The sequence below is a fragment of the Miscanthus floridulus genome, chromosome 7 (genome assembly GCF_019320115.1).
Source record: "Miscanthus floridulus cultivar M001 chromosome 7, ASM1932011v1, whole genome shotgun sequence".
In the NCBI taxonomy this organism is placed as follows: Eukaryota; Viridiplantae; Streptophyta; class Magnoliopsida; order Poales; family Poaceae; genus Miscanthus; species Miscanthus floridulus.
Window position 1 is genome coordinate 78416625 of NC_089586.1, and position 24480 is coordinate 78441104.

Genomic DNA, 24480 nt, shown 5'->3' on the forward strand with positions numbered 1-24480 from the left:
CCGCACCCCCCGAGCACAGGGGCAAGACCTGATAGGCCGACTTCAGACTCCGCTTCGCTCCGTCAGAAGCCCGGCCTATATCCTGGAGTGAATTTGGAACAACTCCAACAAGAATGGCATGTACTCATCTCTTGTCCATTTTCAGCCATCGGATCCGTTCGCTTCGCTGAAAAAATAAGCCAAAACACTGTTCCGATTGATTTGATATGAGAGAAAAACACTGTTCCGCCTAAAAAAAACAAGCTGAAAAGTACGGATTATAAGACAAACGAACAAGACACCGCCGAGGTTGGCGGAACTTGTGGTGCATCTCCTAGTGCAGGGCAATGCAGCAGCAGCAACAATATCAAGATGGGCTCTTCAGCTAGCTGCAGGTCAAGTTCAGCATGCTCCATTATCGGTGATGCAAGAGATGGCGAGAACGCTGATGAGAAGCCAAAGCCTCCTGTGCCATCCTTCGGAAGGTTGCTTCTCCTCAATGCACCGGAGTGGAAGTTTGCACTGGTGGGGAGCTCATGTGCAGTCCTATCTGGGGCAATCCAGCCTATTTTTGCATATGGCATGGGGTGCACATTGTCCATCTACTACTCGACCGATCATGAGGAGATCAAGGACAAAACAAGGATGTATGCTTTCATCTTCCTCGCTCTCGTTGCGCTCTCATTCATGCTCAACATTGGACAGCACTATAGCTTTGCTGCCATGGGAGAATGCCTGACCAAGAGGATCAGGGAGCGAACTTGCGAAAATCCTCACTTTTGAGATTGGATGGTTTGACAACGATGACAACTCCACTGGCAATATATGCTCACAGCTCGCGAAGGACGCCAACATAGTAAGTACTGTACTCAGAAAAATACTATGTACTATAGCTTATGATCATACTTGCAAAAGTATAGTCATACATACATGTTCATATATACATGAACATATATTTGTGTTGCAGGTAAGGTCACTGGTGGGTGACACTACTAGAAAACAGACCTTTCATCCCGTCTCTATTTTTGTCTTTAGTCTCAGTATTTTTTGTGTTCGGGACTAAAGGGACTATTAGTCCCGGTTATATCCTCAAACAAGGATACAAAGTTCCTGCCCCAAGTGTGTGGCGACGGCAGGCAACAATTAGTCCCGGTTATAGCCCAGAGCCGGGACTAAAGATTATCCTTTAGTCCCGGCTGAACCCTCCAACCGGAAATAAATCTTTACTCCCGGCTTGAGGATCCAGCCGGGACTAAAGGATGACCTTTAGTCCCGGCTCTGGGCTATAACCAGGATAAAATCTTTCTTGATAAAATAATACAGTCCCGACGCTGGACAAAAAAAATGGGGCAGCCAGGCATTGAACCCATGACCTCATAGCCAAGGTCCAAACCGCAGCGCACTAGCTAGCCATCTGAACTAAGTCACTTTCTCGACAAGAAAGCACCCAAACATTTATTTAATAAGAGAAAAGACCCTTTAATTGATTATATTCTTTTATTAACTATACTTTGAATTTTCTGGTCCATGTGCTTTCTAGTGCCGGATTGGTCTGAAACTTTTTCTCAAGACTTCAAATGCCTTATGTGTAGCCACCACCAAATTTGAGATTTTTCTGAGGTGATTTGGTACTTTTTTAACTTTAATTGAATTTCCGCCCAAACTCACCGATTAATTATACAATGATTAATGAAGAACCTAAAGATTTACGTTACAATTACGTGAAAACTAATTTCCTGTCGAAAACCAATAAATTTAATAATTTCAATTAAAGTCTACATTTTTACATTAACGAAAATAGTGAGTATTAGTTGCATTATGTTCAACATTTATAATAAAAAACATAATAGTTTAGGTCACATATTTTTTTTGTGCACTAAATGAAAATAAAGTTTATTACTTTTTCTAAAAAAAATTTATGCCTAGTATTGAATTTACTGCGCAAATAATAAGACTTAAACATTTAAATACAAAACATATATAAAATAAACTGATCTGCTTAAAAGTTGGCTGGAATGAAAATGTAGCACACCTTTAGTCCTGGCTCCTGCCACCAGCCAGGACTAAAGGTGGGCTGCATTTGGCGGCCCGCCAAAAAATTCTTTAGTCCCGGGCGGTGGATGGAGCCGGGACTAAAGGTCCCTCTCCTATATACCGCCGCCTCCCTTCTCTCTTCCTCCTCATCGATCGTCTTCGTCTTCAGCGCGTGCCCAGAGCTCCGCCGCCGCTGATTCGCCTCCCCAGCCACCCCCGACGCCGCCTTCCTCACCGGAGGGCACCCCGAGGCTCGCCTACCTCGCCGGAGTAGCCCCGACGCCACGCCCCTCACCGAGGAGCCCTCGGTCGCCCCCGATGCCGCGCGCGCGCCACGCCACCGCCGATTTCGCCTTCCCGGCCACCTCCGACGCCGCCTTCCTCACAGGAGGGCACCCCGACACCCGCCCACCTCGCCGAAGTAGCCCTGACGCCGCGTCCCTCAAGGAGGAGCCCCTGGCTGCCCCTGCCGCCACGCGCGCGCCACGCCGCCGCCGTTTCGCTTTCCCGGGCCGCCCACCCACACCTCGCCGGAGTAGCCTCGACGACGCCACGCCCGGCCATGAGTCCCCATGGCCTCGGATCCAGACCGCTGTCCACCACCGCCCGTCGCCAACACTCCATTCTAAACCGCCGGTATATATATATATATATATTATATTTATTATATTTATGAATTATATTGACGAAATGTGTATTAATGTATATATGTATGAAATTATATATGTATGAAATGTGTATATATATATCAATTAATGTATATATGTATGAAATGTGTATATATATATATCAATTAATGTATATATGTATGAAATTAATGTGTGTATATATATATATTTATCAATTAATGTATACATGTATAATTTTTTCCTTTGGAAAAAAATCAATTGTGTTATATTCTGATACCATGTGGCCTATACCCTAAACCCTAAACCACCCTAAACCCTCCCCGGCCACCGACGCTGGCCGGCCGCCCTGCGCAGGCACCACCGCCTCGAAATGTGTATGAAATGTCTATGAAACCCTAATTGCATAATCATTGTTTTATAATTGTTTAGGCTCTCTATGACCGACCCGAGAGACGATGACCTGGAGGTGGAAATGATGGATATTATCAACGTCGGCACTGAACATTGTGTCGATGTTGATAATGACCAGCAGAAAGACGACGGGAGTCAATACTTGAATCTCAATCATATTGTTGAGGAAGTTGTTCATGAAGATAATTCCGGCGAGGTATATATTTCTCAATATCTAGCTCTCATTTATTTATTATGCATACATGTAGCCCACTGGATCAACCTTCGTTTTATAATACTTTTTGTGTTTCTATGTGTACATAGCCATCTGGATCGACGACGACGACGGGGAACACAAAGAATGTTCGAGGGGCCAAAAAGCCGTTGGAAGGCTGCTACATCATCTCAGAATTCAACGTGGCTACATACGAACAACTAGGACAATATGCATAGAAATTCATGTACCACTGTGGGTACCTTGTAAGGGACAAGCTCCCGATCAATGCCCATGAATGGGAAAAAATAACAATGCTCCTCATATTAGTTATGTCTCTGATAAGGACAAGGAGCTGATTTGGCAAGATGTTCTTGCACATTTCACGCTCCAAACAGATGATTATCATGAAGACATCACCCATGAAAGGTTGACGGAGCGAGTTAGGCACTGGACAATGAAGAAGATGGCCACCCAATTCCAATGTTGGAAGAAGCAGCTGTACAAATCATACGTCAAGAAGAACAAGACTCCAAATTGGAATGATAAGGGCCCAATCGTGAAGGCAAGGCCCTACTAGGAGGAATTTGTACAGTTCAAGACATCAGAAGAGGGTGCGGAACGGGCGAGAAGGAACCAAGAGAATTCCAGACAAAAGCAATACCACCATAACATGGGATCAGGTGGCTACGCGACTTCCGTTCCCAAGTGGCAAAAAATAGAAGCAGACCTTATTGCCAAGGGGGTCGTACCTGAATCAGCACCGTGGCCTGAACGCACAAAGCGTTGGTTTTTAGGTCATGGGGGAGGATTGGACCCAGTCACCGGGAAGCTCGTCCATGGCACAAAACTCGAAAGAGCAACAGAAAGGTTGATTCAAATTCTAAAAGCTAAAGATAGTGGACTATTCCGGCCCAATAGAGAGAAAGATAAACTGACATATTCCATCGTGACTGCTGAGCATTATGGATGAACTAGAGGCAAAAGGTCTGTCAGGAACACCATATGAAACGTAAAGTGCCACTAAAAGTAGTGCTATACAAAGTAAGTACTATATACCTACCTTAGTTCAATTTCCCTATGTTCGGATGATGACGAATCTTTTTCTCGTAAAGTGGGTTTTGCTGCAGCCCCAGGGGACCAATCTATGTGGATACTATGTTTGTGAGTTCACGAGAGTGTGCTAAAAAAGAACTAGTCTAGAGCAAAAAAGGGTAAGTGTACACATATATATATATATTCTTCATACATATATTTTTTATATATATATTCGTGATAGATACAATTTATTTATCATTATTCTTGATACATATATATATATACTAATATACTTTTTCTTTATCTCATATCTCAAATTGAAGACTCGTTGGTTGAAGGAAAAAACCCTGGACACACACCATCTCAAAGCAATCCAAGAGACAATAGGTGGATTTCTGAATGATCAGGTCTTAACTCCCGGCGGTGAGTTTTACTATGACCCAAATATGTGATGATAAAAGCCAAATTTCATATTGATCCAAAGAACATGTGATGATGAAATGTATAATTAATGCAAACTTTACATGTGATGATGAAATGTAATATTATGTTTTAGTTTACTTTTACTTGTGTTGCTTGCGTGCATTGATCGAGCGAAAACTTTACAGTATGCGCGCATATACGTATATTACTTTGCAGCGAATAATGCGTATTTAAAAACCAAATTAAAACAAAAAAGAATCATCAATTGAAATAAGCAGGAAAAAAAAAAGACCCTTTAGTCCCGGTTGGTAATACCAATCGGGAATAAAGGGGCCAGCCCAGGCGCTGGCGTGGCTACCTTTTTAGTCCCGGTTGGTATCACCAACCGGGACTAAAGGTCCACTTCTATTCCCGGCTACTAACCCTTTATTCCTGAACTCCTATTCTCGGCTGCATAACCAGGAATAAAGGGGGTTGGCAGCCAGGAATAGAAGCCCTTTTTTACTAGTGTGACCGAATGGCTCTGTTGATCCAGACGGGTTCCATGGTGGTCATTGCTTTGCACCATGGGTCTTGTCATTTCCTGGCGGTCGGCCCTTGTCATGATAGCACTGCAGCCGTTTATCATTGCTTGCTCCTATGCTCATCGTGTCTTGCTGAAGAACACGTCCACGAAGTCGATAGAAGCCCAGTCCGAAACTAGCAAGCTAGCTGCTGACGCTGTCTCCAACCTCCGCACCATCACCGCCTTCTCATCCCAGGGCCGCATCCTACGCCTCTTCGGCCAGGCGCAGGATGGGCCACACAAGGAGAGCATCCGGTAGTCGTGGTTCACAGGTCTAGGCCTCGGCGCCTCTATGAGCCTCACCATATTCTCATGGGCCCTCAGCTACTAGCATAGTGGCAAGCTCATGGCTGAGCGGCTCATTGCTATGGAGGCGGTCTTCCAAACCAGCATGATTCTAATGGACTTGACAGGATCCACTAGTCATAAATCTAGCATATATATTGATATTTGAGATAAATAGCAAGCCCTAGAATATGAACTAGTACATGATTTAGAGATAGAAGGAGAGAGGTTTGAAGATGCAAACCATCGGCTTGGAGGAAGAGGAGGAAGCCATGCCGTCGGTGTAGTGTCCCGACGGCGGTGTCGAACGGCGTGGTGGAGGCACCGTCACAGAGGCGACCGTGCAGAGGCGGTGGTGAAACCGGTGGCGGTACTTCCCGTCTCTAGCAACGCCCCCTCTCTAAATCGGCTAGGGTTAGGAGTGTAGGTGGGGTTTCTGGTAGTGCAGGTGAACCTCGTGCCTTGTGCCCCGGCCCCCACCTCCCTTTTTATGGCGTTGTGTGACAAGGGCCCACCAACCATAGTTAGGGTTGGCCGCCCCTGATTAGGGCGCGAATCAAGGCCCAATTGACCGTTGGGCCAAACTGGTGGGATCAATCTAACATTCCCCCCTTGATATCACCTTATGACTTAAACTTAACTTACTTTATTTTGTTCTCATTCCATCACAGATTAGAGCATAGAGCATCCCTCATCGTCACGGTCTGTTGCTATTAGATTAAATAGCTACAAATGCACCTCTCTGTTTTGAAACAGATTCTCAACTAGGCCCTCATTGTCCAGGAATCATATGCTTTCCCTTAAACCCATGCCGACTAAGTGTTCTCTGAACACGCTGGGTGGTAAGCCTTTTGTAAGCGGATCTACGAGCATCTTTTCTTTTCTTATATGCTCAAGACTAATTATATGATCCTAGAATTTATCTTTCACAACATAATATTTTATGTCAATGTGCTTGGCAGCACCACTTGACTTATTGTTGTGGGCATAACATACTGTTGGATTATTATCGCAGTATAACTTGAGTGGCTTATCTATGTCGTCTACCACTTTCAACCCCGACATGAATTTCTTTAGCCAATTCACCTACCCTATGTCCTCATAACATGCTACAAACTGGCATATATTGTGTACGATATAGTGATGGTTTGCTTTGAGCTTTTCCATGATATAGCTCCTCCTGCGAGAGTGAATATGTATCTTGACGTGAATTTTCTGTTATCTCCCGCATAATCAGAATCTGTATAGCCCTCTATGTGTAAGAAATCAGATCTTCTGTACGTTAGCATGAGACCCTTCGTACCTTACAGGTAACGCAAAACTTTCTTTACTAATTTCTAGTGCTCTATTCCTGGATTACTCTGATATCTGCCAAGTAACCCAGTAACAAATGCTAAGTCATGGAGAGTACATACTTGGGCATACTGTAAACTTTCGATAGCTGAATTATATGGAACCGCTTTCATTTAATCGATCTCATATTGGTTCCTAGGACATTGAAATTCCCCATATCTATCGCCCTTGACTATGGGAGCAGGTGAAGACTTATAATTTTGCATACTGTATTTCTTTAGAACTTTTTCTAAGTATGCCTTTTATGATAATCCTAAAACCCCCTTTTCTCTATCTCGGTGAATCTCTATTCCTAGGACGAAAGAAGCTTCACCGAGATCCTTCATATCAAACTTCGAAGATAAGAACTTCTTTGTTTCTAGTAGTACATTAACATCACTGCTAGCGAGCAAGATATCATCCACATACAAGACTAGGAAAATGTATTTCCCATTCTTGAACTTTGCATAAACGCAATTGTCATCTACATTTTCTTGAAACCTAAGCTTTCTTATTGTACTATCAAACTTTAAATACCACTGTCTTGAAGCTTGTTTTAATTCGTAAATGGATTTCTTCAGGCGGCATCCCATATGTTCTTCTTCTTCCATAACAAAACCTTTTGGTTGTGCCATGTAAATATTTTCCTCCAGATCCCTGTTTAGGGACATTGTCTTTATATCCATCTGATGTAATTCTAAATCATAATATGCTATAAGCGCCATTATGATTCTAAAAGAATTCTTGCATCAGACTGGAGAAAATATCTTATTATAATCTATACCTTCTCTTTGCGTAAAACCTTTTGCCATAAGTCACGCTTTGAATCTTTCTATATTCCCTTTGAAGTCATGTTTGGTTTTGTAGACCCATTTACAGCCTACTGTCTTGGCTCCTTTAGGAATTATTTCTAAGTCCCAAACACCATTGGTTTTCATTGATTTTATTTCATCTTCTATGGCTTCAAGCCACTTTGATGAGTGAGCGCTTCTCATAGCTTCTTCAAATGAGGTGGGATCATCCTCCATTTGAAATTCCTCACAGTCATAAACTTCAGTCTTTAGGACTGACTGATCTCCTGACTCTGAGACCTTCTAGGGGCTTCGTTCGATGACGCTTGTTTTATATGAGGCTATTGTTGCTCCTCCTCATATGTGACAATGGGTTCTACGGGATCCTGAAGGACAGGTTTCTCATGTTCATTCATTGTTGTCACAGGAGAACTAACAACATGTGCTATTACTATAGTGTCTTGCACTATTGGTACAGCAACAACAGGTACCCTGAAGTATGGCTCCTGAACCAACAGAGTGGGCACGTATACCCGCTTCTCTTCAAAATTAATTTCTCAAGCTACCATGCTCCCCCTGATTATATAACATCCTTTAAGAACATAGCATGTCTTGTTTCTACAAACTTTGTTTGTTTATCAGGACAATAGAAGCGATAACCTTTTGACTTTTCTAGATAGCCAATAAAATAGCAACTGACTGTCTTGAAGTCTAGCTTCCCTATGTTTGGGTTAAAGACTTTAGCCTCAGTTGGACAACCCCACACATGTAAATAGTTAAGTGAGGGTTTCTTTCCTATCCACAACTCATATGGTGTTTTGGGCACCGACTTGCTTGGCACTCGATTAAGAATATGAATGGCGGTTTTTAACGCCTCCATCCATAAACTTATTGGTAGAGTAAAGTAACTTATCATGCTTCTCACCATATCCATTAAGGTACGGTTGCGTCTTTTAGCTACTCCATTCTGCTGAGGCTCGCCTGAAAGGTCCTAATATGGCTAGAGGGGGGGTGAATAGCCTATTTAAAAATCTACAAATCAACTAGAGCAATTTGATTAGTATGACAAATAGCGTAATGCAAACTTGCTCTAGCTCTACAAGGGTTGCAAGCCACCTATCCAACAATTCTAGTTGCAATGAATACTTAGGCACACAAACTTGCTATGTAATTACTCACTAAGAGCTCTCAACCTTGCTACTCTAAAGAGCTCAACTAGATGAATGTAAATAATAAAGCAAGCTCTCAATTCTAATTACACTAAAGAGCTTGTATCAACTAGTTTGCAAGAATGTAAATGAGTGAGTAGAGTGATTATACCGACGTGTAGGGGATGAACCAATCACAAGATGAATATATAGCCAATCACCAGGAGAATGCCAAAGAAGAGAGACAATTGATTTTCTCCCGAGGTTCACGTGCTTGCCAACACGCTATGTCCCCATTGTGTCGACCAACACTTGGTGGTTTGGCGGCTAAGAGGTGTTTCACAAACCTTGTCCACACGATAGGACACCGCAAGAACCAACCCACAAGTGAGGTAACTCAATGACACGAGCAATTTACTAGAGTTACCTTTCGGCACTCTACCGGGGAAGGTACAACTCCCCTCACAATCACCGAAGGCGGCCACGAACAATCACCAACTCGTGCCGATCCTTCACCGCTGCTCCAACCGTCTAGGTGGTGGCAACCACCAAGAGAAACAAGCGAAATCCACAGCGCAACACGAATACCAAGTGCCTCTAGATGCAATCACTCAAGCAATGCACTTGGATTCTCTCCCAATCTCACAAAGATGATGAATCAATGATGGAGATGAGTGGAAGGACTTTGGCTAAGCTCATAAGGTTGCTATGTCAATGAAAAATGTGCAAGAGTACTCCCTTGAGCCAGCCATGGGGCTATAAATAGAGCCCCCATCAAATAGAGCCGTTATACCCCTTTACTAGGCAAAACACGCTCTGACCAGACGCTCCAGTCATACTGACCAGACGCTGGCCCTCAGCGTCTGGTCGCCCGATGGACGCCATGCGTCACCAGCTTCAAACACTATTCGTCAGATTTCAACTGCTGCGAAGCTGACCGGATGCTCCGGTAAAACTGACCGGACGCTGAAGCCCCAACGTCTGGTCATTTCCAGTAAGCTCCCCGAGGCATATTTTTTCGATCGGACACGTCCGGTCCACCTTGACCGGACACAGACCAGCGTCCGGTGCAATACCCTTGGTACTATGCAGACCCGTCAGTTTGACCAGACGTAGAAACCAGCGTCCGGTGCTTTTAGACCCAGCGTCCGGTCAGTTGACCGACGCCAGCATCTTCGCGATCAACTCGTTTTCACTTCTAACTTCTTCACCCTTGATCCAATGTGCCAACCACAAGAATTTGCATTCGGCGCAATAGAAAATAGGCATTTCATTTTCCCGAAAGCGCTGAATCCCACCGAACAAGCTCGGCGGGAGGGAGAGAGGGACTCCAAACCCATCTCAACCCTGCAAACACCACCTCCTTTGTAGATGTGCCAACACCACCAAGTGTATCACCTTGTGCACAAGTGTTAGCATATTTTCACAAACATTTTCAAGGGTGTTAGCACTCTACTAGATCCTAAATGCATATGTAATGAATTAGAGCATCTAGTGGCACTTTGATAACCACATTCCGATACGAGTTCCACTCCTCTTAATAGTACGGCTATCTATCCTAAATGTGATCACACTCACTAAGTGTCTTGATCACTAAAACAAAATGGCTCCTATATTTTATACCTTTGCCTTGAGCCTTTTGTTTTTCTCTTTCTTCTTTTCCAAGTTTAAGCATTTGACCATCACCATTGTCATGATCTTCGCCATTGCTTCATCACTCGGAGTAGTGCTACCTATCTCATAATCATCTTGATAAACTAGGTTAGCACTTAGGGTTTCATCAATTAACCAAAACCAAACTAGAGCTTTCATCGCCCGATGTAGAATAATGGGCAACTATGTCATTTTCCTGTAGGAACCTTGCAAAAGGTCTAGTAACTTGGGCATATGGGGTGTGTCGACCGTAGTATGATCTTACTACCTTAATCTTTAAGCTGTGCTGATTTTCTACTTTAGCCTTGAATATCTTAAATTTATCCAATGCTTTCGATCTTTCCTTGATTGGATAAATATAGCCAAAACGAGAATAATCATCTATGAATGTTATAAATGAATTATAACCATCTACCCTCTTCACAGGAAAAGGACCACAAATATCTGTGTGAATTATTTCTTAAATTCCTACGCTTTGTTTGGCATCTTTCTTTATTTTCTTAACGTATTTTCCTTTTATGCAATCAATGCATTGTTTTAAATCTGAAAATTCTAAAGGTGCAAGAATTGATTTCTTAATCAATCGCTCTATTCTCTCCCTCGAAATATGGTCTAAACGATAGTGCCATAATTTTAAAGATACATCATGCACTCTTTCGCTTATCGGGCTGCATGTTAGTAGAGTCACCCTATGAGCTTTTCAGCCTCTTCTCTTGAACACAATTGCAATAAGCTTCTCTGTATCCCACTTATCGGGCTGCATGTTGCAGTTCACAACAAAAGTTTCATATTCTTTGTGCAAGGAAGCAAAAACCAAATGAATAAGGAACTCATCCTTGAGCCCCAAATCCATTGGCTTTAGCTTTAAAGCCGTGTTGCTCATCTTCAGTATGTGCTCTCTGATACCACCACCAGTGTATTTCTCATTGAATAATTTCTTGATCAAAGTACTGGCATAAGCCTTTGAAGAGCCAGTAAACCGACTCTCCACTTTCTTAAGATACTCTATGGCGGTATTACAATTTGGGATAGACCCTCTTATCGCATCTAAAATAGTGGACATAGCCACCATCAAGCACTTGCGGTTTGAAATATCCAATTTCTTATGTTCGAGATCATATTTCATCCGTACTTCTGCATGATCTCACCGTCGAGCAGTGAAATCAACATCAAACTTATTTTCTTCCCTCATCGGGTCCACTGGCTCAGTACGACATGGGGAGGTAAGCGCTAGGTCATTTTCAGACAACGCAAGTGCTAGCTCATACTTCTCTCGCCATACCCTATAGTTGCCCCCTTCAAGAAGCGGTATGTGCGAGATAAATGCCAATAGGTTGAGCCCTGAAAAATACCATCAGAGATAGTGAGAAAATATGTCATAATAATTGCATGCTTAATTTAACATTGGTCAAAATTAAAACATACAACTTTCTTATACACTAATTCTACATCACCGTTGGGCAGAAATAGAATTAATGCATAGAAAAACTTATGAATAAATATTATAATATTGCTATTATCAACGCTGGTCAGAAAAATAACAATATTATAATTTACTGACTAAAAATGACTACTCTTCAAATTAAATTCTCCCGTTGGTTCGAATTTAATTAGAAGATAATAAACTTTAATATTGCAGCGAAAACATGAAAAAAATATTTATCTACTTTTCAAAAGCATTTTACTGTACTAATCTACTCTCTGAAAAATTATTCCATTGGTTCAAATTTTGACAAAGATTAAAACTGGACAAAAAAAGATCAAAATTTGCTTCTGAAAATAATAAAAGAATAACTCAGTATCTACTATTCATTTGGCCCAGCCCAGTGAAATAGTACGCGGCCTAGCAGCGAAAACCCACCCGCGCGCCCGCGCTCGTGCCCAGGCCGCAATGTGGGCCTGGGCTGGGAATCTCCAACCTCGCCTGGGCCAATTTTGGTCTAGCGAACATCGACCGTCCATCGTGATCTGACAACCATCCACGCTCCATGTGAGATCAAAACCGGCATCCGCGTCGCATCCGAAACCCTAAGCACATTCTAATCTTTCTTTCCCTCCTCTCTTCTCCTCAGCGCTGCACCCGGGAAAGTAAACGAGCAGCAGAGTGGCGCCACGGTCGGTCCCCTCGTCGATGCGCGCACTGGCCCTTGGTTGAGTGCGCCGTCGTCGAGCGGTCTGGGCGACGGTGCCCTAGCCGTCGTCGAGAAGATCAAGACAAGACTTGGCTTGATGGACCGGTTGCAAGCGTGAAGGGCAAGTTGGAGGCTTTAGAGCGATGGACCGTGTGGCGGTGAAGCTTAAGCAAGACTTGGTGCCGATGGACGAAGGCAACGGTGAAAAGTAAGTGTAGTCAAGATCGATGAACCATATGATCATGTGATGATATAAAGTGGATCATATCATTGTTGATCATGTTGGTGCATGTGTTGCATCAACATTGGAGGAGATGGAATAGAATGCGCAAGGCAAAGGTATAATCTAGGGTATTTCATTTCACCGGTCATAGGTGTGTAGAGAAGTTTATGACCAGGTTTAGGATAGATGGTCATACTATCAAGAGGGGCAAACTTGTTTACATATCGGTCATCTAGTGCCACTTGAGTGATCCAACTTTGCATCGTCGCTAGGATTGAGTGGCATGGCAAGTTGAGTGGCTAATCCTTTGAAAAATGATTGTGAAAATGCTAACACACATACACATGGTGGTGTACACTTGGCGGTGTTGGCACATTTATAAAGTAGATGAAGTTAGAGTTGATGTGGATTAACTCGGCAATGGAATGGAGGCGAGAAGGGATCAAAACTCCACCGGTGGAGTGTCCGCCCATAGAGTACGGATAGTCCGACGGTGCCACCGATGTCCTATTTAGAGGTGATAGGGTCTCACAGAGTGGACCGAACGTTGGTCACGTGGTGACCGGACGCTGGGGTCCTGTGTCCGATCAGTGGCAGCAGAGAGCGTGCAGGTATCGATCTTCGACCGGACGCTGGCGCTGGAAGTGATCGGACACTGACAGGGTGCCTCCGGTCAAGCTAACGTACGGTGACGTAGGCGCCACAAAAAAGTTGGAGAAGGACCAGATGCTGACGCTGCATCCGATCATGACCGACCGGACGTGTTCGGTCGTGACTGGTACCTTACTGGAAACGACCGGATGTTGTGGTTGCTGCGTCCGGTCAATTTGAGCAGCTGCGTCCGATCATCACTTGACCGTTGAGATCAAGTGAATGAGGTTGAATGGAGGCGACCCGTGGCGAGCATCTGTTGACCAGACGCTAAGGTCTTGCGTCCGGTCGATATGACCGGCGCATCCGGTCAACCCAAAAAACGCCCAGTGAAGGGGTAACGGCTATTTTAGCCCATGGGGCTATAAATAGAAGGGGTCACAGCCTTAGGCCGGTAGCTGAGCACACTAGAGCCTTGGTGGCTTATATTGTAGTGCTTGGAAGCCCTCCATCTCACATATGCTTGATAGTGATGATCCGATTTTGTGAGAGAGCGATTCTAGTGCGATTGCATTGTGAGGTTGCATCGAGTGGCACTAGGTGATCGAGTTGCAAGCCAGTGGTGCTTGTTACTCTTGGAGGTTGCCACCTCCTAGATGGCTTTGTGGTGGTCTCCGTTGAAGCCCACAAGAAGCTTGTGCGGTGCTCCGGAGAAGAGCTTTGTGAGGGGCATTGTGCTCGCCCCGCAGAAGCCGCGAAGAGTAACTCTAGTTGAGCGTGTCATTGAGCTATCCTCAGTTTCGGGGTAGGTTTTTGCGGTGCCCGACATTCGGGCTTGACGGGTGATGCCAATTAGCTGCCGAACCACCAAGTGAGCAGTCGACACAACGGAGACTAGCGTGTTGGCAAACACGTAAACCTTAGGAGAAAAATCACCGTGTCAACCTTGTTCTTCCCGTTGGTTTGCATCCTCGTTACACAAGCTTGTAATTACTTTTATATACATTGTGCTTGTGTAGTTGCTCTTATAATTAGTTAGCTTGTGTAGCTTACTAGTTACCTTCTTGCTTATGTAGCATAGAAGTAGCTCCCTTGTGTGGCTAATTTCGTTTGTGTGACCTTATTAAGTCACATTGCTTAGGTTGTGTAACTAAGTAATTGCGCTCCCTAATTTGACATGGGTTGCCTTGTTATTGAGCATTGCTAGTAAGCTTAGATAACTTTGTGCTTTTGCTTACTAGTTTGTATAGGAGCTCCCTTGTTGCTTAAAGTATTAGTGGCATAGGTTTGTGTGACCTTATTTCTAAAATTGGTTAGGTGAGCTCTAGCTAGTCCGACACCTTTGTTGCTTAATTAGTATATTTGGAAGGTGCTAGAGAACATAGATAGAGGGATGTAGCCTTAGCTAGACCGATAGTTTTAATTTCGCACTTATTTCAGTTAGCCGACGCGGTTAATTTTAGAAATGACTATTCACCCCCCTCTAGTCTGCCATCTCGACCCTACAAGTGGTATCGGAGCTAGGTCTCTCATTTGTGGTTTTCACCGACCCGAGAGGATAGCGTCTAGTGGGCTAGATGTTTGTGAGACATATTTTTATGGTACAAACTTTGTACTTTAGAAAAATCACATGCTTGATCATTTTCGTGCAAAGGGACCTAAGTTTTGGTGGATTGTCACTAGTGGTCTCACCCATGTCTTGGACCATAAAAATCTCACCAAAACTCAAAGAGTTCTCTATGAACTTGATGCACATGCTTGTTGTTATCTAACGGATGCTTTGAGCTTTGATTTAATGAAAAGGATAAACTATGTGGGAACCGCTCATGAGATATGGGAGTCAATCAAGCACACCTACGGTGATTCCTCCATGTGGGATGATGGCAAATTCAAGGAGGATGAGCCCAAGAAGGAGGTGCATGAGTGTGTTGAGCATAGCCACAATTCGGTAATTATGGAAGATTGCTCCACCTCATGGTCAAGTGATGATGATGATGATCACACCACAAGATCACTTGACAAGAATGATGATGCCACAAGTGTTGCAAATGATGATGCTATCCCATGCACATTTGATGGTGATGTTGGTTCATGCTCAAGCTATGATGATGATGCTACTACAAGCTCTCAAACTACACCATATTGTCTCATGTCACAAGGTGACACCAAGGTATCAAATGATAATGTGGTTGATCATGTTGATTCATATGATGAGCTTGTTAGTAGACTTGCTAGCATGACCATGTCTTTAGAAAATGAGAAAGCTAAAACATTGAAATTGAAAAATAAAAACTCATTTCTCAAGAACTCTTATGAAGAACATAAGAAATTACTTGATGCTTTCAAATCTTCACATGATGAGCTAAAATTGAATCATGAGACACTACTTGCATCTCATGATGAATTATTAGAACAACATGCATCTCTCATTAAAGTGTTAACAAAGAAACTTAAAAATAGTGAGAGCTCACCATATGGGTCAATTGATCAATCACATATTGTTGCTAACCCTTGTGATGTAGGCAAGAAGCATATATCAACCTCTTGTGATGATTTATTAGCTATGCCATATTCTTCGCATATAGATACTTGTTCTACTTCTATGTCTTGTAAGACTAACCTTTTGAAGGAGAACAATGAGCTCAATGAACAAGTGAAGAAATTGAGCAACAAGTTAGAGAGGTGCTACAACTCTCAAGTCACCTTTGAGCATATATTGAAGACTCAAAGAAACTTTGGTGACAAAAGTGGAGTCGGCTTCAAGACTAGAAAAGTCAATCATCAAGAAAGCCACAATGACATAAGTGATATTGGCTTCAACAAGAGCAAGATCAAGGGCAAAAGATAGGGCAAGAGAAGATATAAAAGAGAGATGAAGAAGCAAGAACAAGAGAAGCTCTCTCATTTCATGTGCTTCAAGTGTCATGAAGTGGGACATCTTGCAAATGGTTGCCCAAATGAAGAAAAACTCAAGTTGAAGAAAGAAGAAGAGAGGCTAAGGCATTGAAGTGCTTCAAGTGCCGCACTTGGGGTCATCTTAGCTCAATGTGCCCAACCAAGCAATTGGTGAAGCAACAAGTGAAGCCTCAACCAAAGCCACAAGTTGAGCAAGAGAAGACACCCCAAAAGCAAATCAAGATCAACCATGAAGATGGTGGTGATTTGATGATAAAGAAGAAGAAAACAAGAAGAGGTGGAAAAGCAAGGCATCCAATGCAAACTCAAGATGCTAAGATGATGAGCAAGAATGAAGATGAGAAGAAAGATTATGCTCATATCAAGTGCTTCAAGTATAGAAGTACGGGACACTTTGCCTCTAAGTGTCCTACCAAGCTTGAGAAAAAAGCTTAAGCAATCCATGAGAGGCAAGGCAATGAGAAGCACCATATGAGCAAGGAAGAGAAGGCTCAATCAAAGAGAAAGTGCTACTCATGTCGAGAAAGGGGACACATGGCACATTCATGTCCCCTAGGTAAAACTTCTAAGCCTATTTCAATTGATGATGATTCTATACCTAGGAAGGATGATAATGGTACCTCTATGGTTGCTATTGCAAAACATTCCACTATTCATACTAAGGCTATGCCTAAGTATGTTGCTCCTAACTTGAGAGGACCCAAACTTGTTTGGGTACCATCAAAAAGTGAATGATTGATTGTAGGTACCATCGGCATTAGAGACTTGATTGAATTGATTTCATATTAATCATCATATGTTGAGTTAAGATATGAAGCCTAGTGCACATCCAAACCTAATGCCAAGTGAAAATTGAGTGAAGTCTAAGTGCTATCAACAAACAAGTATTATAATTCAAGTTGTTGGTGATTCATTGGATATACTTGATGACTTACAAATAATTAAGTTGAAGCTTGCTAGTTGGATGATCATGAGCTAACCAAAGTATATCTCTTGTTGATCATTTTATTTGGGTGCATATGAGTTGATTGAATTGGATAAATATGTAATGTTGCTTGCTATAAGATGATTGAATGGATAATTGATTAGTAGTCAAGTTTGGGTTGATTTGTGTTGGATAAGTTCATAAGATGACATTTAGTAAGTTGATTGAATGGATTTATGTCTTGTGAAAGTATTCAAACAAGTTAGTTTCAAGTTTGATTCATATTTGATGAAGTATAGCTCAAGTGATTGAAATCTGTCCTATATTAAAAATCTGAGTGAGCTATGATCTTAGCCATGTTTGAGTGATCAAAACTTATTGGATTGACATGAAAATTGGTGTACATGCTTTAGACTTATGGTATGAGATTCTTTAGAAATTTTATAAAAATTGGATAAGAAATATTTCGGTTTTGGAGTGGTTCTTGTCAGCTATAGTGCAACAGTTTTCAGCATGTAGCAGTGATGGAATAATTGAAATCTGGTAGCAATCTAGAAGTGAAATGAAGCTCAAATTTTTACAACTGTTAGATAACTTAGTTAAGCACATCTCCACCAAATTTTGTGGCATTTGGATTTGTACTTTGGGATATATGTATTTTTCTTTGAAGAGTACAAAATCTGCTAGAAACGTGATAATTATTGGATTTATTTGGAGTCACTTTGATTGAAAGGTCCTCAAATTAGAAACATGTTTATAAATAATTGAGGCACCTAAGTTTGGTTTTGAGATGATCTAAAAGCATGACAAGTAAAAAGTACAAAGCCATTTGATTGTGGAGTGTACTTTGCACACATTTGATACTCAAGATGAAGATCAAGATCAAACTCAAGTTGAATATGAAGTTTAAGTTCTAGATATGATTAGAGATCATTTGGTAGAAAGAAAATGGCTTAAACAAGTAGAAAGAAAAGAACTTAAAGAAGAAATTAAGGTTACTCATCAAGTTAAGTCCATCATTTGGATCAATCAATCGAGATGTTTCAAGTGAGTATCAAGAATGGTTCTTTGAAAAGAGGTCACTTCTCCCTAGTGTAGTGGCTTGCCGCCTATATGTAGGTAAACAAAGTGTGGTACTTGAAAGGCTAACGTGGAAGTGGTGATCCGAGGGATATTTGAGATGCTTAGTTGAAGCAATCAAAAGGGTTGATCAAGAAAAACAAGCAACACCCAAAAAAGCTAGTCATGATATTTCAAGTGGTATTCCAAATAGTTCTATCATGCAAGCAAAGATCAAAAGATGAAGCAAGCCAACCACAATAAGAAAGTACACTTGATCATAAGTGGTATTCATTTCATATGGGTGAAGAGTGGAATTCAAAATGGTGTCTATTGGTCTTCACCAAACTTATAATTGGACTTTACATTGCTATTGGAGTAATAAATTGAAATCTATGTGACTATCATCTACTCCAACATAGCAAATGTATCATTGTAATGTGCATGATTATTTCATCCCATACTAGTATGTGGTTAGTGCATATAGTACATGCTTCATAGGATCATGCATAACAAATAAAATGTTTAAATTCATAGTCTGCCACTATTACTTGAATGATTACTTGATCTAGTGGTTAGTATATGAATTTGCTCATGAGCTAGTGAACCCAATTACTTGACTTAATTTGGATTGCTAACAAGTGACACGTACAACATTGGCAAGATAACCCTTACAAGGGGTGTGAAGAAGCTTGCCATTGGTTCAAACCAGACTTAAAAGCTTAGGCAAATCAATTTAATTCAAGTCAACCATAGAAGCTCATGATAGTGATAAGAGTACAAGCACAAAACAACAATACAAATAGATATCTAGTTTGTTTGTTACAAGTGGTATCTAGACTCAAGTATTTCATTAAGAATCTACAAGTGATGTCTAGATCAACTCACAAGTGACATCCTATAAGTGGTACTCATGAAGATAGCAAATGTTCAAGAAATAATTTTTATTGATAAATCCAACAAGTGGTTCCATACTAGAAGATTTTTTCAAGTGATATCACATCTATACATGGTATCAATCATGTAAGACGATGGTTCCACAAGTGATCCTCAACTTTAAGTGATCATCAAATAAAGAATGCATCCTTCACCTACAAGAGCTCAAGTGTATCAAATGGATGACCCATGCTATCACATAGAGGGAGGTGTCCCACAAATTGATCTCAAGATAAAAAATCTTATGTGTGGTATCTCAAGAACCCCTACACAAGATACAAGTGGTACAAGTTATAAGTGGTATCTACAAGTGGTGTTATTTCAACAATCAAGTGATGTCCATAAAAAATGCAAGATTCAAGTCTCAACCATCTACCCTAAAACGTATACCTTTGCATCAATGAGAAGCTCACCTTTTATAGAGATTGATGACAAAGGAGGAGAGATTGTATAAAGATATGAAAGCTTTGAGATTGAGATTATACAAGGGGGAGAGATAAGATATAAAAGCTCAAAGAAGTAGAGGTTGGATATGGACATGAACAAAGAGAGAGCAACATTGAAGAAAAGAGATGGATCAAAATTCTTTGGACAAGAAAAGCACAAAAGTAGGGGGAGCAAGCTCATAAACTTTGATTGATTGCATTTGATATGTGCATATTCATGTGCTTGCTTGCATAACATAAGTTTTTAAATTCAATATGCATGCTTGTGTGGTGTATGCTAGTTGTAGAATTTGTTTGATGATTTAATAACTAGCATGCATAGGATGATAGCTCGACACTTGGTATGATTTTCAACTAATGCTAGTACCATGGTTTTAATGTTGATCTCATGAGGTGTCTAGTCATTTTATTTCCAAGTGATATCTAGCTAACCATGGTGCTAAGGATGAACTTAAAGGTGCAACTCCGATTGATTTCACGCTTCAAAGGTTTACTCTATACACCTTAGCATTATTTGGTAGTAATTACTCTCCCACAATTCCAATCTATACATATGTGTGAACTTCAAACCAAACACTCTAGCACATATGTAGGGGGAGCTAATACTACCATCTCGGATTTGTGGTACTTGTCCAAAATCATTTTCACATGGTAAAATTGCTTGAACAAGCAACATGAATCCAAAAGAGCTTAATTTCCATATCTTTGTAGAGTTGTCATCAATTACCAAAAAAGGAGAGATTGAAAGGTCCTTGTGTGATTTTGGTAATTGAGTAACAACCTAGGTGAACTAATTGTGTTTATGTGAGATACACAGATGATTAGTCCATAGGTTCATATGTGTGAGCAACATATGCCATGAAGGTGAAAATGACTTGGAGATGTTGCAAAGCTCACACATGTGATGATGAAGGAGCTCATTGCAAATGAGACATGACATTGAGTCATGTGATCAAGGTGGAGAAGATCAAGACATGACTTGGTTTGATGAACCAGTTGCAAGCGTGAAGGGCAAGTTGGAGGCTTTGGAGCGATGGACCGCGTGACAGTGAAGCTTAAGCAAGACTTGGTGCCGATGGACGAAGGCAACGGTAAAAAGCAAGTGTAGTCAAGATTGATGAACCATATGATCATGTGATGATATGAAGTGGATCATATCATTGTTGATCATATTGGTGCATGTGTTGCATCGACATTAGAGGAGATGGAATGGAATGCGCAAGGCAAAGGTATAACCTAGGGTATTTCATTTCATCAGTCATAGGTGTGTAGAGAAGTTTATGACCGGATTTAGGATAGATGGCCATACTATAAAGAGGGGCAAACTTGTTTGCATATCGGTCATCTAGTGCCACTCGAGTGATCTAACTTTGCATCGTCGCTAAGATTGAGTGGTGTGGCAAGTTGAGTGGCTAATCCTTTGAAAAATGATTGTGAAAATGCTAACACACATACACATGGGGGTGTACACTTGGCGGTGTTGGCACATTTATAAAGGAGATGAAGTTGGAGTTGATGTGGATTAACTCGGCGATGGAACGGAGGCGAGAAGGGATCGAAACTCCACCGGTGGAGTGTCCGCCTGTAGAGTACGGATAGTCCGACGGTGCCACCGATGCCCTATTCAGAGATGATAGGGTCTCACAGAGTAGACCGGACGCTGGTCACGTGGTTACCGGACGCTGGGGTTCTGTGTCCGGTCAGTGGCAGCAGAGTGCGTGCAGGCATCGATCTTCGACCGAACGCTGGCGCTGAAAGTGACCGGACACTGACGCTACGTCCGATCATGACCGACCGGACGTGTTCGGTCGTGACTGGTACCTTACTAGAAACGACCGGACGATATGGTTGCTGCGTCCGGTCAATTTGAGCAGCTGTGTCCGGTCATCACTTGACCGTTGAGATCAAGTGACTGAGGTTGAATAGAGGCAACACGTGGCGAGCATCCGTTGATCGGACGCTGAGGTCCTGCGTCCGGTCGATATGACCGGAGCGTCCGGTCAACCCAAAAAATGCCCAGTGAAGGGGTAATGGCTATTTTAGCCCGTGTGGCTATAAATAGAAGGGGTCCCGGCCTTGGGCCGGCAGCTGAGCACACTAGAGCCTTGGTGGCTTGTGTTGTAGTGCTTGAAAGCCCTCCATCTCATATATGCTTGATAGTGATTATTCGATTGTGTAAGAGCGATTCTAATGCGATTGCATCGTGAGGTTGCATCGAGTGGCACTAGGTGATTTTGTTACAAGCTGGTGGTGCTTGTTACTCTTGGAGGTTGCCACCTCCTAGACGGCTTGGTAGTGGTCTCCGTTGAAGCCCGTAAGAAGCTTGTGCGGTGCTCTGGAGAAGAGCTTTGTGAGGGGCATTGTGCTCGCCCCGTGGGAGCCGCGAAGAGCAATTCTAGTTGAGCGTGTCATTGAGCTACCCTCACTTTCGGGGTAGGTTCTTACGGTGCCCGACGTGCGGGCTTGGCGAGTGATGCCAATTAGCCGTCGAACCACTAAGTGAGTGGTCGACACAACGGGGACTAGCGTGTTGACAAACACATGAACCTCGGGAGAAAAATCACTGTGTCAACCTTGTTCTTCCCGTTGGTTTGCATCCTCGTTACACAAGCTTGTAATTACTTTTATATACATTGTGCTTGTGTAGTTGCTCTTGTAATTAGTTAGCTTGTGTAGCTTACTAGTTACCTTCTTGCTTGTGTAGCATAGAAGTAGCTCCCTTACGTGGCTAATTTTGGTTTGTGTGACCTTGTTAAGTCACATTGCTTAGTTTGTGTAGCTAAGTAATTGCGCTCCCTAATTTGACATGGGTTGCCTTGTTATTGAGTATTGCTAGTAAGCTTAGATAGCTTTGTGCTTTTGCTTACTAGTTTGTATAGGAGCTCCCTTGTTGCTTAAAGTACTAGTGGCATAGGTTTGTGTGACCTTACTTCTAGAATTGGTTAGGTGAGCTCTAGCTAGCCCGGCACCTTTGTTGCTTAATTAGTATCTTTGGAAGGTGCTAGAGAACATAGATAGAGAGGTGTAGTCTTAGCTAGACCGATAGTTTTAATTCCGCACTTGTTTCGGTTAGCCGACGCGGTTAATTTTAGAAAGGACTATTCACCCCCCCTCTAGTCCGCCATCTCGACCCTACACCCGCATGTCGACGAGGCGGCGACGGGTGCTTCTTCCCACGCGCGGCGGTAGCGACGACGGCGAGGAACCGGGTAAGTCCTCCCCTCGCCGACCTTTGTTCTAGGGTTAGGGTTTGGGTTCTGGGTTGGGGTTCAATCTGATTCACAAGTCAAATCCCCTCCTTCTACATTCTTCTACTCAGTTTTCTACCCCGATAAGCTAGATCTACGCCTAGTTAGGCGACTGATACCATTGATGGACTTGATAGGATCCACTAGCCATGGATCTAGCATATATATTGATATTTGGGATAAATAGCAAGCCCTAGAACATGAACTAGTATGGGATTTAGAGATAGAAGGAGAGAGGTTCGGAGATGCAAACCGTCGGGCTTGGAGGAAGAGGAGGAAGCCATGCTGTCGGTGCAGTGTCCCAGCAGCAGTGTCGAACGGTGCGGTGGAGGCGCTGTCACAGAGACAGCCGTGCAGAGGCGGCGTGAAGCCGGTGGTGGTACTTCCCGTCGTTGGCAGCGCCCCCTCTCTAGATCGGCTAGGGTTAGGAGTGTAGGTGGGGTTTCTGGCGGCGCATGTGAACCTCGTGCCTTGTGCCTCGGTCGCCACCTCCCTTTTTATGGCGCTGTGCGATGGGGGCCCACCAACCATAGTTAGGGTTGGGCGCCCCCGATCAGGGCGCGGATCAAGGCCCAATTGGCCGTTGGGCCAAACTGGTGGGATCAATCTAACATGTTCTAGTCAGCACAGGGCGTGTGATAGCAGATGCATGTAGCATGACAACAGATATCATCAAAGGTGCTGAAGCGGTCTCTTTTGTGTTCGCTATTCTCGGACGCCTAACGAAGATTGACCCCGACAATCCTCAGGGGTACAAGCCAGAGAAGCTCATCGGAGAGGTGGAAGTTGTAGGAGTTGATTTCGCATATCCATCCAGGCCAGATGTGATCATCTTCAGAGGATTCTCGCTGAGCATAATGGCAGGCAAGTCAACAGCCCTTGTCGGGCAAAGTGGCTCTGGCAAGTCAACCATCATCGGGCTTATAGAGCAGTTCTACGACCCACTCAAAGGCGTGGTGAATATAGATGGTAGAGACATCAAAGCATACAATCTCCAAGCTCTGCGTCGACATATTGGACTTGTCAGCCAAGAGCCAACATTGTTCGCTGGCACTATAAAAGAGAACATAATGTTGGAGGCGGAGATGGCAAGTGAGGCAGAGGTCGAGGAGGCGGCAAGGTCCGCCAATGCGCACGACTTCATCAGTAACCTCAAGGATGGGTAGGACACATGGTGTGGAGACTGGGGTGTCCAACTATCAGGAGGGCAGAAGCAGCGCATCGCCATCGCCCGCGCCATTCTCAAGAACCCAGCCATCCTGTTGCTAGATGAAGCTACAAGCGCACTGGACAGCCAGTCCGAGAAGGCGGTGCAGGAGGCCCTGGACAGGGTGATGGTTGGCCGGACCAGTGTGGTGGTGGCGCACAGGCTCAGCACCATCCAGAGCTGTGATATGATAGCTGTAATTGATAGGGGAGTCGTCGTAGAGAAGGGCACGCATGCGTCCCTAATGGCCAACGGTTGCTCTGGGGCCTACTTTGGTTTGGTCACTTTGCAGCCGCAGGGAGGCAAGCAGCACTGA

General features: G+C 43.1%; 1 pseudogene; it reads left to right on the top strand.

Moving 5' to 3' along the window:
* Positions 1-150: 150 nt before the first annotated feature.
* On the top strand, positions 151-24480 carry LOC136465695 (putative multidrug resistance protein; annotated as a pseudogene).